Here is a 17,986-nt window from a genome sequence, read left to right as displayed (position 1 = left end):
TCACTTGAAATTCATTAGAGTGGGATATACACAAATGAGTTAGTCTATTTTCCATCATTCTGAATAAAGGAAGCCAGATTTCCTTAATCCATCCAATCAGAACTGATAGAATTTATGGATCAGCACTAAGCTCCCAGTACTTTTCAAGGTTTTCCCTCATACTTAGGGCCTTATAGAGTTAGCGTAAAATAATTTGGAGTTAGGAAGGACTGTAGAGAAAACTTAGTAGTTAAGAGCACTGGCTGGTCTTCTGGAGAACATCGATTCAATTTCTAGCACCCACATGGCTGCTCACCTCTACTCTCAAGTAGGTAATGCCAAGTCCAATTCATAAACGTGACATCTCAGTAAAATGTAGATGCACACTACTGGCCAAAGGGTCTTCAAGCTATTGCGTTCACATCTGCATAATGCAGCAAACAGATTAGAGCAGGGTCACACACCTTGCTTTGACCAGCAGAACTCTTTTAAAAGGGAGATTTATGTTAATTTCTTTCCCACCCAATTATGACTCACTGTCCACTGCTGTAAGATAGGCTCACATTCTTTGATGACAACAGATGACATGCTGACAGTGAACAGAAGAATGAAAGCTCTTCGTTGAACTATCTAGATGGCCTGTTGCCAATAACATGTTTCCAAACCTGGAAGCCCTGAAAAGATTATTCTTTTTGCCGCAATGCCTTAGCTGGGGGCCTAAAAAATGTCTCCATATTGATAGACTAATCACTTAGTTTTAAGACTAATGTCAAGTCTTTTAGTATGTATGAAGCAGTAAGTTAGAGACAAACTGCAAGGATGCCTTCAGTTTTCAGGAGAAAATCATAGTTTAGGGAAGACCAGATATCTGCATAATAAGTAACATATGGGGAGTGATGGCTTTGCCACACAGTAGGTAGGTGCTCTATGTAAGCCACTTTGTGGGTGAAAGCAGAAGGGATATCAACCCAGAATAGGCTCTTCAGAATGAAGCTGAGTTTTTCAGGCTATAGAAGACTCAGGGAAGGGGACATCCTAGGTTGATGCAGCGACAGAAAAAAGCTTCCCACTCCAGCTACTAAGCTTGCTGCCTATTGCCATGCCTCGCTGCCATGATGAATTCTTCTCTGGAACCATAAGCCAAAATAAACCCATCCTTCTGTAAGTTGTCTTGGTCATGGCGACAGAGAAGAACCTCACACACTGACCATGACCTTGAAGTAGGTATTAGGGCCATTTTCTTTCTCTGATTTCCAGCTGTCCTGAGTGGAGCATGCTTCCTTGGCCACGTGCTTCTGCTGTGATGTCATGTACCAGCACAGTTCAAAGCAGTGGTCTGACACTATGACTCAAAGTCAAAGTAAATTTTTCCTCTTTTTAGGTTAATCCCCTTAGACACTTAGTCACAATGGTGGAAAGATGACTAACACACCAGGAAAATCTAGGAAACCAAACAGACCAGATGCCCGCAGAAGCAAGATCCTGGAGGGCTCTGTCAATCATCAAGAGCATTGGGTTATTAGCCTTCAAGCAAGGACACCTTTGGGATTTATTTTGGTGGAGCAACTTGGCAGGCTCTACTGTGCGTTCAGGCCAGGGGGCAACACTAGAATCAAAGAAACAATTAAGAGTCCAGTAATGCCCTGAAATGAGCAAGTCTGGACACTGAAGATTCAGGTTCATACTCAAGTGCACTTGATTTTACAGGGAGTTTTTATGAAGGCTAAAGGAATAAAAACAGTGTGGATGGAGTTTTGTGAATGAGACTAAAATGTGAATCTAGGAACCATGATTTTCTACTGCATAGTTGAAGGTAAAATTAAAAAAAAGATATCCAAAAGAAAATTAAGGAGTAAGCTCACATTTAGTTTGCTGGGTACTGAGCTTTCTCTCACTTGACTCCACTACAGTCACGCCATGTTCACACTGCTGTCTTTACCTGCAGAGATGCAGAAATAGGCTTAGATCTCACAACTCATCACTAGCACCAGGGGAAAGTGACTCTGAAACCCATATTGCAAATAGGGTCCAATAGGAAGAAAGCCCTTCCAGGGTGATCCCCTCATCCAGCAAGTTCCTTGGTGGACAAGAATCCCATAGGATTGTACTTTCAACCCATAATGTCAAGTCAGTGTATATTACAGGTCACATGGTGGGCTACAGAACAGCATGTCCTACTTCAGCTCAGCCATGGACTTTGAACTCAGGCACCCTTGAGTACCATGGGGAGAATTTCTAGGTTGTTACTGGATACAGGTGAGCATTTCTCTCTCTCTTATGACCTCTAAGGCTTCATCATGATGAATTTTAGAACCCAAGACTACTTGAATTTGATTCCTGCTGCCTAAACGTGGTTCATAGGAACATCACTAAAACAATTTGCCAGATGTTAGGATTTCAATATTATAAAATAATTTGGGTATTAGCTGTTGGGTTTCTTACTCATTTTTGCTGAAATTAGGCATTAGCAAATATACAAGGAAATGTTCACTAGCTTCTGTCATCAACATTTCTTAAATAAAAAACCCAACTAACACCACAAAAATAAAGAAAGCACTTTTATTTTAAAAGTCATATAAATGTTCTCACTTATATAAAATCATATATATGCCTATATAGTAAAATATTTTAAAATTGTATTAAGAAAGGATGAAATTAATTTTTAAATGTTAGATGAGTAGCTTTAAAAAGTGACTTCTGATATGGACATTTTGCTTATGCCTATAATCCCAGAACTAGGCCAAGGCAGGAGGGCTCTAAGGACAGCCTGGACTACAAGCTGAAATTAAGATGAGCTGAGAATTCATAGTATAAACTAAACCCAAACCCCCAAAACAAATAAAAAATTAACTGTTGTATTACTTCCTCATTTTTCCACGATATGTTAGTGTCTTCTTTTCAAGCTGGCATAGACTTGGGTCCAGTGACTAAGAACCATAGATTCGTACAACCACTATCTCCAATTTTTTCGTTGTCTTCGTTTAACTCCTCTCTAGCTGCCTCTGAGGTCCATAATCAGAACCTGCTCTCTACCATGAGAACATCTAAAGAATCAATGATACTGTTCAGAGTTTATAAATGTACTGATTAGGAGGCATTTATTTCCAACACTAAATCCATTACAGGGAAATCTTCTAGCAGCAGGGTTCCTATGACTGAGTGTTGACATAGGGATGTCACCTCTCTTCAGCAGAGCTCAGGGCCAGCTGCACATCCCCTCCATGCAGTAACACCTTTATAGGCAAGGTGAGGGCTACACACAGGAAAAGTATCTCTCTCTCTTTTTTTTCCTGAACACAGTTTTTTAAAAGAATCTCTTTCTGTGTATATGTTTGCTATTCTATATGTTCTCGTTAGCATGTATGCATGTATGCAGGGGAGCCCAAAGGTTGACATTGGGTGTCCCCATTAATACTCTGTATGCAGTTTTTGAGGTAAAGTCTCTCATTGAACCTGGAACTCATTTATTTGGCTAGGCTACAGGTCAATGAGCTTCATGTATGTGATGTTGACTGGAGACTTGGCAGGATTTGGAGATATATTTGTTAGGAATTATTTAATTATGTTAATTGAGGTTAGAAGACTCACCATAACTATGGACAGCAGTATTCCATGGAACTGAGCCCCAAACTCCGTAAAAAGAGGGTCTTAGATAAGAATGAGCAGTTATCCTTCACTGTTCTCTGAGTATGGATGGTGCTTCAAGCTTCTGTTGGCTTGAATTTCCTACTATGAGTACTGTGTTCTTGGCCTGGGAGTCAACATTGATCTATTTTTTATTATTATTATTATTATTATTATTATTATTATTATTATTATTATTATTATTTTATCACAGCAGCAGGCAAAGCAGTTAACACACAAGACTGGGAGGAGTGGGGGTTGTGGTCCTTAGACCTTTGGAACTGTTTTATGGTTGGAGTATGAAAGAGTTTGGTATTTTAGATTGAGGGGAAAAAAATGCCTTAGTGTGCTGAAAGCAAAACAGTGGACCACTCAGGGGCTTTGGAGACAAGAATTCTGAGAAAAAAAGAAGGCAGGAGAAGCCCAGCTCCTGAGGTTTCTGAGGAGATCAAGATACCGTCACAAACTGCAGTAGGGGCCATTTGTGTGATATTTTAGTCAAGAATTTGGCTTTACTCTACTGTGTCCAGTGAAGTTTGGTGGAGAAAATTTCAAGCATTCAGATTATGGGTGCTACTTTTTGCTATACTTATCCAGGTCTACAGTGAGGAACAGCAAAATGTTCTTTTCTGATGAGGGAAAGAACTTGATCATATTAAACATTGTAGTCAAGGCATGCACTTCAAAGAGGCTGAGGTGTTGAAAGAGAAACATCATTGAAAGGGCCACGCCCAACAAAGGTTCCAACTTGTGAAAACCTAGACTTATGTAGCTTGAACTGAGAGAGAAGCTGAAAGGGGTATTAACATCTACCCAGAAAATGTTTCTCCAGGGTCAGCATAAAGAAGGCAACGCAGCTGTGACCCAAGTAGGCCAGGCTACATCTCAAGCTTTCGAAGTACTTAGCAGGACTATTCTCTGGTACTGGCTTTGTAACCATGAAAGTTGAAATATTGAAGGAATCATGTAGTCTTTCTCCACACATATTTTCCAGCAACAGGTAAATCAAGTAAGACAAGACATCTGCCTATCTCTGTCCCCCAACACCCCTACCCTGTGTCAGGGTTGAATATCCAGCATGTGTGGCTTTTTACACAGGCGCTGTGGATGTGAACATAGATCCTGTGCTTATAAGGTGTTTTACCAACTGACCCATCTCTTTGGGCCTTTATTATTATTATTATTATTATTATTATTATTATTATTATTATTATTATTATTTTAAATCAGTTCTAATACATGGTAAGGGATTACTGTACTAGAAGAATTGAAATATTAATAGTAACCTAGAAACAGAAATGCTGGAACTTTTCTGCAAAAGCGCAAAGGGCCTGGAGGCTTTGTTAAGTCCCTGGGAGAACTGAAATAAGCTGAGGCTTACCAAGAAGCAACTGGAAGCTGCCCCAATTTTTACAAATGGGAAAACTGAGCCCTGGATGTTGATTCATGGGCAGATATGTCCTTGGTAGAGAAAAGAGGTGACAACTCAGAGTTAGCCACTGGCGTGGACTTGCTAATAAGGCACAAAGAGATAGATCCATTTTCACTGTGTCTTCTTTTATTATGAAAGCAGATGGAATGGATTTTACATACTAAAGTTTATTTTAAGGCTTTTGAAATCTTCCTGTAGGATTCATTTTCAGAAAATGTAAACTAATTATATTTGAGGAAAAGTAGGTGGAATGCTATGATTTTAAACTCTCTTTGAACTAAATTTCAGTCTCATTCAGGATTTCTTTCTTTTCCTTCAGAAGTGCCAAGGTTAGAACCCAGGGCCTTGTGTGTTCTTGTGTAAGTGCTCTGCAATGTGGGTTGTATGCCAAGCCCAGCATCTTATTCTTTTTCAATTCCCTCCCTCTGGAGTTAGCCATAAGCTCAAAGTTCATGTGAGTGTTCTTGTCGAGTGAGGGCTCTGCATCTTAATCTAGTATGATCTAGATCTTCAAGTGTGGGAAGGCAAGGGCAAGTCGCTGCTAAGTCCACATCTGTTTGAGAATCTCTCTCTGGATTCTTTTAAGATCTTCTATTATGGTCCTCTTCCATGCTGTTACCACTTACCACACACAGTCAGATGGCTTCATCCTACAGCTTTCTCTTTCTTGGCTAACTCTGAACTTTACTTGGGAGTTTCAGAGATCTTAGCTGCTTTCCCTCACTCCTCCATGACAAACAAACCAAACCAAACCCAACAACCAACCAACCAACCAACCAACCAACCAACCAGAAAAAAAAAAAGAAAACAAAACAAAAAATCCTTTGTGGCTCTGTGGTCGTGGTTACTGAGAGATACCTTGAAGCCATTTTCATTGTACTACTAACCTCATCCTTACTTCATGGCATTAGCACATAATGTCCCCCTTCAAGGTAGTCCTCTCCCTGAGCTCTGGCTGGGCAGCAGATCCTTAGATATTATCTTCATAGATGTTTAAAGGTAAAGAGAAGTCATTCATACCTTCTTTCATTTGACCATGACTGCAGACAGAGGACCAATTTCTACCCCCATAATTAATGCTCATGCTTGTCTCCCACTTTGTTCTCAGTTTTGCTGCTTGGAATATCATTACTCAAGCACATAATATATGGCAAGTGACAGGAAAGATGGGGATAACTCAGGCTGATCAGGAGGCATTTTACACCAGTGCTCAGCATATTACTTCCATCCTTTAGACCAACATTTTCAAGCTGCTCACTCCTACACCTCTGATTCTCCTCTCCTGTTATTAGAAAAGTTCAAGTTGACTGGCAGAAAGTTAAGTAGTGACCTCAAAAAATAAGATTCAGCCAAACAAACAAAAGTTGTTTAAATTTCACCAAACATCCTACCTAGAAAACAGGTCACTGTGTAGACAGGTAGACTCTTTTAATGTCTTGATGCGGGGTGTCCAGACATTATGGACTATTGGATTACAGAAATGTTATATCAAATATCTCCATTCCAACAAGGCAATGTCTTCCCAAAGAGCCCATGGAACCAAGTGAGTTTGTAGCTGAATGAACAACTTGCTTACATGGTACTGAGTTATAGATCAATTTCTCCCAGAAGAATTTTAGTTCTGCTGTACAACACGCTTTTGTAGTGTTCTGAATTCTGTTTAACAATATTATTAATGATTCTTCTGTGAATAGGAGAAGTGATTATTGGATTTCTTGATGGCCTACAGCCTGGTTGCAACAATGAGATGAGACTAATGTGACAAAATTTAACACAATAGTATTTGAATTTGCTCTATTTAGTACATTAATGTCATAACTACAGGATGAAGTGATACAATTAAATAATTGGTTACCATATTTTTATTCTGAACAACTTACTATAATATGAATATGTGCCAAGAGCAAGTCACAATTGTAGGAGGCAAGTGAAGTACTGAGTGTATATGTATATTTATATTTAACATGAGCATAATCATATCAAGGACTCTAATGCCTCAGATCCATGAGAACATGGAAAAGCACCACCCTCTCTCAGGGTGAAGCTCCAAGGGATGGGAAAGTCTTCCTTTGGTTCTTGTGTGGATGTTGATAATATGTACAGGAAATGTCCATCATAGCTTTTACCACCATAGCTTTCTCCCTCTGGATATTTATGGCCTGAAGACTGCTACCATATAGAGATTGCACCTACTAAGTTTATTACTAAACCTGTCTCCTTTTTCGGCTGTATATAATAAACCTTCCTCCTTGTTTATCTGTGTGTAATAACCTGGACTTTCTGTTTAACTGTATATAATAAACATGTTAAGCTTCTGGGATGCAGCAGCTTCTCCATCAGAGATCCCAGTCCACCCAATTTCAGCATTCTTGTGTGTTCATGTATTTGTCTTTTCTTGTTGTCCTAGTCAAGACAATCCCTGGAGCCATGTAGGATATGGCACACAGCCATTGGAAAAGCCAGTGGATTTGGTCTTACTGATAGAAAACCAGTGTTCATCAGCAGTACTCATCAGTGTAGTGTGTCCTAGAAACCATGATGTCTTCAGCCCAACCTCTAAGCATTGATAACTTCACTCACAAAGTACTTCACAGAATTCTCCTTGGTTCTAGACAAGAACACGCGTTCTATTTTATGGCATTTCAAGCCACTCACATTCTTCTTCAATGATCCAGTATTTTTTATTCCTATCTGTTGTTTCATCACAGACCAAATATGTTCCCTGTTAGAATATAGGAAGAAATTGACTATTGGACAGAGGTTTCAGGTGGTGTATCTATGTGGGGAGCTTAATTCCACGAGGACAGACCACATCAGAGTACAGAGGGAAGAGGCTGAGATAAGAGCTATGTAGAAAGGATGAAATGAATATTAGGTGTAGATCTTAGAAAGAGATGTCCAAGCTTTGGGAGAGTGGAGAAGCTAGGACTGGGGAGAGAAGCAGGAATGACTGTAGACTTGCAATGTGTGCTGCTTCTTAACAGTCATCAACAGATACAGTCTTGACCTTGTCTGTCTCCCCTGATTCCAGAAGCAGGCTGACTCACTCCTCTGTATATCAACTTTATACTCTGAATATTTCTCCTTTTTATTTTATATTTTCAGTAATTCATTAATATTTCTACTCTTTATACCTGGTTGGATGCTTGGTTAACAATGAGCTGTGGGCTGCTCCTGTGTGAGTCCAGGCTCTAGCCCATATCTTTAAATTGCTACAGTGAAAAAAAATAAATAAATTGCTACAGTGATACACATATGTCACATATGTAAATTAATAATCCAACTTGATAAATACAGATTAAAAATAACATTTCTCAAAGCATCTCAAAGTATTACTATACAAGTATCAAAGTATCTTGATTTATCTCATGATGGAATTATCTTCCTTTAAAAAAAGTACACTTGTTGAGTATAAATATTCAGGTTTTGAGTTGTATCTGCTCACAGGTAAGGCGTTTGGATCCCATGGCTATAACACCTACACTCCTGGCCCCTATACAGATTTGTGAATTTTAAGTCTCCTACTGTGAAGGAAATTAAATACTTGACATCAACAAAAACCCATTCCCAAGCTAACAATCACAGACACAGAATAAGGAGAAAAACACAGGATGGAACATTTCACACTGAGTTACTGACAAGCTTGTGAATAAAGGCAGGTCTTAATATATTTCAATTCTCACATACAAATTATCATGATTCTACCCATCCCCAAAGTTCAGTATAGATGTGCTAGTTAAGAAATGGTCTCTTGAGCCAACTATAAAAAAATTACAATGTGATTTTCTGTTTTGCCCCTCAAACCACTAGAACCTGAACAGGGGAGAAAGTGGCCTGTGGTAATAGTCACTGTTGTATATAATGTGTTCAATTCCTAGAGCTTTCTCCATGTGCTCCAAATATGTCCCATTTTAGTAGTTGTCATCTATAATTAATTACATTAGTAAATTTTGTTTGTTTTTCATAGATGGCACCTAAGTGTCTCATCAATTCTAGCAACTCTAATTATTAGAAACTTTAAATAAATTTAAATTAATAGGATACTGTTCTGTAACACTATAACATAAATGTTTACTTGGTTATATGTAACATTTATAATAAACATGTGTACATTAATTTAGCTAGCAAAGATTTTATAAATAAAGATTGGTAAATAAACACAATCAAAATAAAAATCTTCCACTATCTTCTTCCTTTTCCATTTTTCTTCCTTCTTCTCTCCATTCTAGTTTCTTTCCTCTCCCCTTCTCCCTTTATTCCTTTCTCTCTGTCTGTCTCTCTCTCTCTCTTTTTTTTTTTTGGGAGGTTCTCACATGTAGCTCAGGCTATGCTAGAATTCACCATATATAACAGGCTGGCCACAGACGTCTGACTATCTTTCTCCTCAGTTTTCTAAGGATGGTAGGCTTCTGCCACCACACTCAGCTTCATTGTTTTGCAAATCATTAATATATGAACCACAACATGAAAAATGTTCTACACTGTTAACACGATAGGCTTTAGTCAGTCATGTGCTTTACACATATCTATTGAGCATCTCCCCGATGTTGAACTCTGCTCAGAGCACTGGGGGTTTATAACATAAAAGAGCTGACAACAAATGTGCTCAAGGACTTTAGTGTTAGTGAAAACACAGAAAAGCAAACAAATGAAAAAATCCCCAAATGGTTGTACACATATAGGAGATTACATCAAGAATTATTTAATATAAAAAGATGGGAGATAGAGTGATGACCATTTTAAAAGTATGTCCTGATAAGACCCCAAGGAGGAAGTGTGTGTATATTTATGTATATGTATGTATTTATGTAAACATGCATGTTTTAAATGATTTAACTTTGTTCTCATTGGATAGAATATCACAGTGGTTATTTGTGACATTTTTAGTTAGTGTACAAATAACAGGTTTCATTGACATTTTCATGCATATATATCATTGCATTTTGCTCATGTTTTCCTTTGGTTTCTTCTTCTTCCCTATATTTCTCATTTTCCATATTCATCTTCCTAAATAGAGGAAGGTCATATAGAGCATGAGACTGGGGTGAGGAAAGAAGCCATGCAAACTGCTGAGGTAGTATGAAAAGGCTGAAGGCAGGAGCAGTCTTGCAGTGTTTGGAATGCTGAGACATCAGTTGATGTCTGTGATGAATGGAGACAATGGAAATGAGAATTTGGGTTAGAGAACTTGTCAGACCACATCTTTGATAGAGTTTTGGGCATTCTTTATGTTATGATGTGACATTCTTTGGAGGTCTGAGCAGCAGAGTGACATAAGATTTGTATTTTGTGAGTCAATTGCCATTCCTGAGGGAGAAGGAGCAGGATAGGGCCAGATACTTGCTGATAAATTACTTCAGTGGTTACCAGGTTCTTTCCAATCATTTGCAGGGGAAAGTGTCTCCTGGTCAATAAATCTGCTAGCTTGGGTTTCTCCCTACAGGGAGGATTAACCATGTGAGAGATCACCAATGGCAAAAATGTCTGGTATCAGTAAATAAAGGGTGTATATTTGATTTCCAATTCTTCATGTTCTTCTCTGGGTGGTACTTGAAATATGGCGCTGCTGATAGATTTGCTCATTGAGATAATTCTCTACCAGGTTAAGAGACATTTTGTCAAGAAAGTTTATAATTTATGAGAACCTTATTGCCTTGCAATTTCCTTATAGGAACCAAGTTTAGGAAAGTCAGAATCTATTGAATATGTGTTAGGTCTTGTCACTCACTGTTTGAGAAAGAAGCTAGGCAGAAGGCCATGTCTGTGAACCTCAGGTTCCTATCTTATATCTGGCCTTTTCCAGCTTCCAACATGATGTTGTCCAAAGAAGATACACATGGTGCTGAGGTTAAACAGAAGGCCATATGATCCCTAGGCTCAGTACTTGGTGAGTTTGTTCCCAACCTGATGATCTCATGACTGCTCACAATGGGATTGACAGTGGCAAAGTGGGCAGTCTCAATCGCTGTAATGGCCAAGAGAGCTCATGAAAAAAAATGGCAAAAAGAATGTAACAAAGAAAACAGGAATAAGCACTCCCTGAAGGTACTGGAAGGGAGCTCTCAGAAGAGATTGTCAGAGAGAGTCTCTGCTCTAGCCTCTAAGTGTGCCTACATTTTCCTACTGTCAAGGATATAAGGCCCTACATGTTCTTAACTAGGAACATTACTGACAGTTGAGTTTGAAGCTGAAATCTTGTTAAGTCTTCTTCTGGGACACACAGCAGGGTACCAAATTCCTAGTAAAAGTGGCAAAATTCTCAATTTTTGGTGTTGTTTCCTGTAGTGCATTGTACTAGGGCCATCTATCTGAGCCAAGCAAGGGTCCCAGGCAATAAGAAAAAAATCAATGCCAGCATTTTGATCCTCTTGAGTAATAAAATCTGTGTTTCTGACCCATGAAATACTGATAAATCTAATTTACTGGCCCATCACTAGAGTAAATAAAATTCTAGACCCTAACAGAGAGGGTCACAATTTAAAAAAAAAAAAAAAAAAAAAAAAAACATGGCCCTGGATGGATTTACTATTGGCATGACTTCTGCTTAGTCTGTCACGTTAAGTAATTACAGTTTTGATAGAAAATTTGCAGAGTATCTGGCTTGAAGAACAAAAGGGCAGAGTTTGGAATCGTCACAGCACTTGAAATCCAGAGAAATCAATCACAGAAATGAGAGAGGCAAATGAAGACTTATCCAATCTGTATATGAATTTTATACTTAACAGTGTTGGCCTCTGAGCTATGTATTTACAAGGCAGAATTCATGTGGCCTAGGCAAGAATAAATGTATAAAAGTGAGACTTCAACAGCTACCCAGATCACAGTTTGTGCTTTGAATTCAAACAATGTAATCATTTTTAACAAAAATAAGAAGCTCTTTGGAGAAACATAATAGCATCCAGGATCTTTACAGGGGAACAATCAGTGTTCAGAATCTAAAATCATTTAAGATTTATTTTTCAAAAGTATGTGACCCATTCTTATGAGAAACAAAACAAAATAACACACACACACACACACACACACACACACACACACACACACACACACCTATCAGTATAACATGACTCTGAACTGCCTAATACGGTAGAACTAGATGACAGATATTTCTTTCTCGGGGAGGAGGATAAAGTGGCTGCTCTGTTGCCATAGTTAGCCTAGTATTTGCTATGCATCCCACTCTGGTTTCAGGCTCACAGTACCTTTCTGCTTTAGCCTGCCAGGTGCTGGCAGTACAGGTGTGAGCCATCATACCTAACTTAAAAGACAAAGACTTTGAAGCAGCAATCACAATTCTGCTTAAAGTTGGATAAGAAATCACACATACAATGAAGGTAGATAATAGAAATTTCAGAGAAAAACAGAAACTATTATTATTCATACCCCAAACTCATACTTTACCTCTCACTCATACCGACTCATAGTGCACTACCTCTTCCTGCCTTTCCCATCCTTTTCTCTTTAGTTTTTAGTTATTAATAACAATAACTGTAAACAACTCTAAACTATGATTTTCTGAAAGTACCACAGTGACATTATCTCTGAACCTTATTGGAACATAAGTTTTTTTGATTACATATTAACAGCCAGATTCTGTCCAATTTTTTTATTACAGCTTGCTTCTGTATATAATAGTTAAAACATAAACTCAAGTAAAGACAATTCACCAAGAAGATTCATGTAAAACAAACAATTAGGAAGAGTGGGTGTTGGGAGAATGTTTTTGTAAGATGTTTCTTTGTCCTTCCTCACCTGCCTAAGACATTCTATGATTGGTTTAATGAAGAGCTCAAGGGCCAATAGCTAAGCAGGAGAGGATAGGTGAGATATCCAGCAAAGATAGGAGCTCTGGGAAATACTTAGGTGTGGGAGATTTGCCAGTGAGACATGGAAGAAATAGATACTGGTACTCAGGAGGTAACAAGCCACATGGCAGAACATAGGTTAATATAATTGGGTTAATTTAAGTTATACGAGCTAGTTGGATACAAGCAAAACAAAGGCCTTAAGCATTCATATTAATAAAAAAGTCTACATGTCATTAATGGCAGCTGGTGGGTCAGAAACAATCCAGAGATAAGTGAGACAAAAAGAAAAAGAAAAACTGAAAGACACACTCATCTTAACAGTTATATAAAACACAACAAAGAGACATAGAAAAGGGATGAGAGAAGCCACCATGACACCTCTACAAGCTCATAACTCCAGGAAGCTTGGTAATGAGTCCAGGAAAGTCTCAGGGCCTTCTGTTTTTAAAATGATCAATGACCACACAGAGGAATAAGCAGATGAATGAAGTCAGGAAATCAATTCAGAACCTTAGTAATAACAGTAGCAAAGTGGATATAAAGGTCAGAAATATGGAAGGGAAATTGAAGACCTTGGCAGAAATATTCATTCGAGAAATTAAAATTGTGAAAAAGAATCGCATAATCTGCTCAAGATAGAGTCAATAAAAAACTAAAAGAAAGAAAGAAAACAAGGGAATACATTCCCACACATGTAAAGAAAAATTGAACACAACCAAAACTTTGAAAACTCTAGAATAGTGAATCCTCTCAATAAAATTATACTAGAAGTTTTCAAAAATTGACACCAAGAAATAATACTTAACTGTCCTCTTTCAACACATCATCCAAACCAGAAATCAACAAAATAATTTTAGAGGTAAACCACAGCATAGATGTACACTTAACAGAAATCTACAGAATATTCTATCCAACAGATCTGAAATGTACATGATTCTCAGAAGCTCATGGACATTTCCCTAAAATAAATTACACTATAGGACACAAAGCAATATTATTAGAATGTATTAATAAATATTATACATGCTAACATTAAAACAAGTCAGAGAGATTGGAAAATGAGGATAAACCAAACTTCAAAGATGTAGATGGTCAGAAATAATAAAAACCAAAGTTGACACGAAGGAATAGAAACTGAAAGATCAATGTATAGACTCACTCAAAGAGATGATGGTTTGAAAACAGAATCATAACTGATGAACTCCTAGCAAAACTAAGGAGAAAAAAGGGAGAGAAGTCCCAAATTCAGGACACTGGGGGCAAAAGGGGAATTTTACAATAAGTTGTAATGAAATCTAGACAGTTATTAAAAACACCTAGAAAACCTATATTCCAGAAATGGATTTATTCCTAGGTACATATGACCCATCCAACCTGAATCAAGAAGATAAAAACATATCCATAACAACCAATGAGAGTGAAGCAGTTATAATGAATCTTTCCACAAAGAAAATCCCAGGACCAGACAGATTTATTTAAACTGAATCTCATCAAATCTTTAAGGGAGTGCTAATGTCACTACTTCTCAAATTGTTCTACAAAATGGAAAGGAAAGAACTAAACATGACTAAATTTGTTCTATGAAGCCATTATTAACATAATGCTAAAATAGAACAAGTACCAAAAACAACAAAAAGAAAATTATAGAGCAATTTTCTTTGAGACAATAGATGTAAAATAAACATTCTCAACAAAATACTTGAAAGCCAACATCAAGAAGCTCATACAACTGACCAAGTTAGCTTCATCCTTCACAGAGGCATGTTTAGTTCAACATACATGGATTAATAGATCCAATATAACTCATCAATAGACTTAAGGACTGGACATATAAAATAGATATAAAAGAGGTCCTTGACAAATTCAGCCAGGCAGTGATGGTGCACGCCTTTAATCCCAGCACTTGGGAGGCAGAGGCAGGCAGATTTCTGAGTTCGAGGCCAGCGTGGTCTACAGAGTGAGTTCCAGGACAGCCAGGACTACACAGAGAAACACTGTCTTGAAAAACAAAAAAAACAAACAGACAAACAAACAAAAAGACAAATTCAACATTCCATTATGATAAAACGAAGGATAGAAAAAGTGTCATCTCAATAAGATAAAAGCTATATATGACAAAACTCAAAATTGAAAGCATATACTCTAAAATCTGAAATATGGGATAAGGGTGCCCATTTTTTCTGCTCTTTGTGTTATAGTACTCAAAATGTTCTCTAGACAAATAAGACAAGAAAAAGAAATGAAAAGAAACAGGACAGCAAGAAGTCAAAGCATCTCTATTTACAGATCACATGAACCTATATGCAAAAATGTCTCGACGCTCCACCAGAAGGCTCTTAGATATGATTAACACCTTCAGTAAGGTAGTGAAATACAAACCAATACACAAAAATCAGAAGCCTTTCTACATATTAATAATGAATTTGCTGAGAGTGAATCAGGAAGATAATATCACTCACAATAGTTTCAAAATGCAGAATAAAGTATGTAGAAATAAACCTAATGAAGGAGAGGACCTTCATGACAAAACCTTTAAAATATCGAATAAGAAATGGAAGAAGATACTATAAGGAAAGACTTTCCATACCATGGATTGGCAGAATTAACTTTGTATAAATGGATATATTATAAAAGCAACCATCAGCAAAATTCAGTGCAATTCCTGAAGTAGAAACTTAAGGGGTCTTTGGAAAGTCAGTTGTGTTGGAAGGTGTTTTGTTGGGGCAAATGCATGAAGGAATGTTTTCCTGATGAGTACACAGGTGAAAGATTAAGGCAAACTTGTGAAGGAATGTTTTGCTGAAGCAGACACAGAAGATAGAATGTTCTGTTAAAGCAAGCCCATATGATGAAAAATTCTTTACTGACAACACACACGTATTGGTCTGCCTTACATTGTGTAGTTTAGCTGTGTTTGATGGGACTCCATAGAGAGAAATGCACCAAAGAACTTCTGGTGGTGTACCACAGGTCCTTGTTGTTTCCAAGGCTGATTGGCAGAGTGATGTCAGCTGAGACAGGCACACGTGCTGAGGCAAGGCCCGTGAAGGACACATGATGTTTGGAGGGTATATAAGAGGCCTCAACAGATAGTAACAGAGCCTGAGATAGGCTTTCTTATAGAGCTAGCTGTGCAACACTTGTGGGTCTCGAGTTGCAGCTGATCTTCTCTCTGCTGAGAGAGGCATAGCCAAGAACTTTTCTTGGCATCCTTCCTGGTCCCTTCTGCTAACTCATGTCAAGGCTGAGGCCACCGCTGTTGATTCATGTTTGCTATCCTGACTCTACCAAACTGGACTGCTTAATATATCCATGAAGTGTTTATAAGTGGATTGCGATGCTGCTACTAACGTTTGAACTAAACTGCTGATTTCCAGACAACACAGATGGGAGTTGCTCCAAAGAACCGTTTCTAAACAGGTCTGCTTCCCACATATCCTTTCTTTTCCACTACCTCTGGTGGGTGTGGTGGGCTAAAAGAAAGGTTAAAGCATTTAGGACCCTTCATTATAAGTAAGCTTTGAAAAGAAAATTGAAGTTACAAATTCCCACAAAATTTTAAACAACTTTCCTCCCCAAACTAGACAAATAATTCTGAAAGTTACATGAAAGTAGAGACGACTCCCCCCCAAAACACATTCTAAACAATATGTTACATAGCCAAAACAATTCTAAAATGAAGCCCATGTTACATCTCACATCAATAGTGACAGAACTGCAAAATAATGCTACAAAACAAGATGCACAGATCAATAGAATAGAATGGAGGACTCCAGAAATAAACAGGGACAAGAACAGCCATATATTTCTCCTCAACAAGAGCATTTAAATGTATATTTTTAAAAAGGGATAGCCTTTTCAACAAATGGTGCTGGGAAAATGGGATGTCCACTTGAAGGTAGATAAAACTAGATCCACATGTCGCAGTCTGTATAAAAATTCAACGTAAACCAGAGATGGAGGATATGTAGGTAAAGCTCATCAAGATACAGACAGAGACAAAAGATTCTGTAAATGATTCCAATAGTACAAGCAATAATATGGAAAGTTTCTATATAGCAGAGGAATTAATCACCAAAGGGAACAGACTTCATAATAATAAAATGTCTTTGTAACTCTATCAGAAGGTAATAATATCTAGAATATGCAAAGAACAACAAAGTCAAATACTTAAAATTAATCTAGTCAGTATATGGACTAGTTATAGGAATAATTTTCTAAATAAGAAATACAAATACCCAGTAAGTATTGAAAAAATGTTCAACATCCTTAGTGAGGATGGGGGTTGGGTGGGTAGATACAAGGCAACCTTTGACATTCCTTCCCACCAGTATGAAAAGTGGCTGACAAGAAAACAAGTGGCAGCAAATGCTAATGATGATCTGGGGAAAGAATAACTCTTATTATTTCTCTCTCTGCCATCTCTCTCTTTTTCTCTGTGTGTGGGTGTAGGAGGGGGGAGGGGGAGGGGGAGGGGGAGGGGAGAGGGGGAGGGGGAGGGGGAGGGGAGAGGGGAGAGGGGGAGGGGGAGGGGAGAGGGGAGAGGGGGAGGGGGAGGGGAGAGGGAGAGGGAGAGGGAGAGGGAGAGGGAGAGGGAGAGGGAGAGGGAGAGGGAGAGGGAGAGGGAGAGGGAGAGGGAGAGGGAGAGGGAGAGGGAGAGGGAGAGGGAGAGGGAGAGGGAGAGGGCTCTTGGAGGCCAGAACTATTGTATTATTCTAGAGTTGGAATTACAGAGAGTTGTGAGGCACCTGACTTAGGTGCTGGGAACCAAATTTGTGTCCTTTGGAAGAGCAGAATGTACTATTAACTGCTGAGTCAACTTCCTCTTTAGGCCCAAAGAAAAAAGAATTCTTATATATTACTGGTAGTAATATAAATTAGTGTGGCTATTGCAAACCAGTATTTAGGTTCCTAAAAAACTAAAACTCCTTAACTCATACTACTTCTGGGTATATACTGAAAGGACTTTAAGTTGACATATCACAGAGGGTTTTACACAGCCATGTTTATTGTTTTAGTCACAGTAGAATCAGCCTAGATTGTCATAGTCTGCTGTCAAACCCAGAGTCACCAGAGAATAGACAAACTTCCCAGATCATATTGGCCTAAGGCTATGTCTCTAAGGCATTTTGTTAGTGGCTAA

General features: G+C 38.3%; 1 protein-coding gene across 3 annotated transcripts in view; it reads right to left on the bottom strand.

The window, feature by feature from the left end:
* The window catches only part of Kcnab1 (potassium voltage-gated channel subfamily A regulatory beta subunit 1), a 380,454-nt gene that overhangs the window by 191,849 nt on the left and 170,619 nt on the right, over positions 1-17,986 (bottom strand). The gene's annotated exons all lie outside the window — the stretch shown is intronic.

Source organism: Arvicanthis niloticus, chromosome 4, assembly GCF_011762505.2.
Source record: "Arvicanthis niloticus isolate mArvNil1 chromosome 4, mArvNil1.pat.X, whole genome shotgun sequence".
Classification (NCBI taxonomy): domain Eukaryota; kingdom Metazoa; phylum Chordata; class Mammalia; order Rodentia; family Muridae; genus Arvicanthis; species Arvicanthis niloticus.
This window is presented reverse-complemented; position numbering and strand designations above follow the sequence as displayed.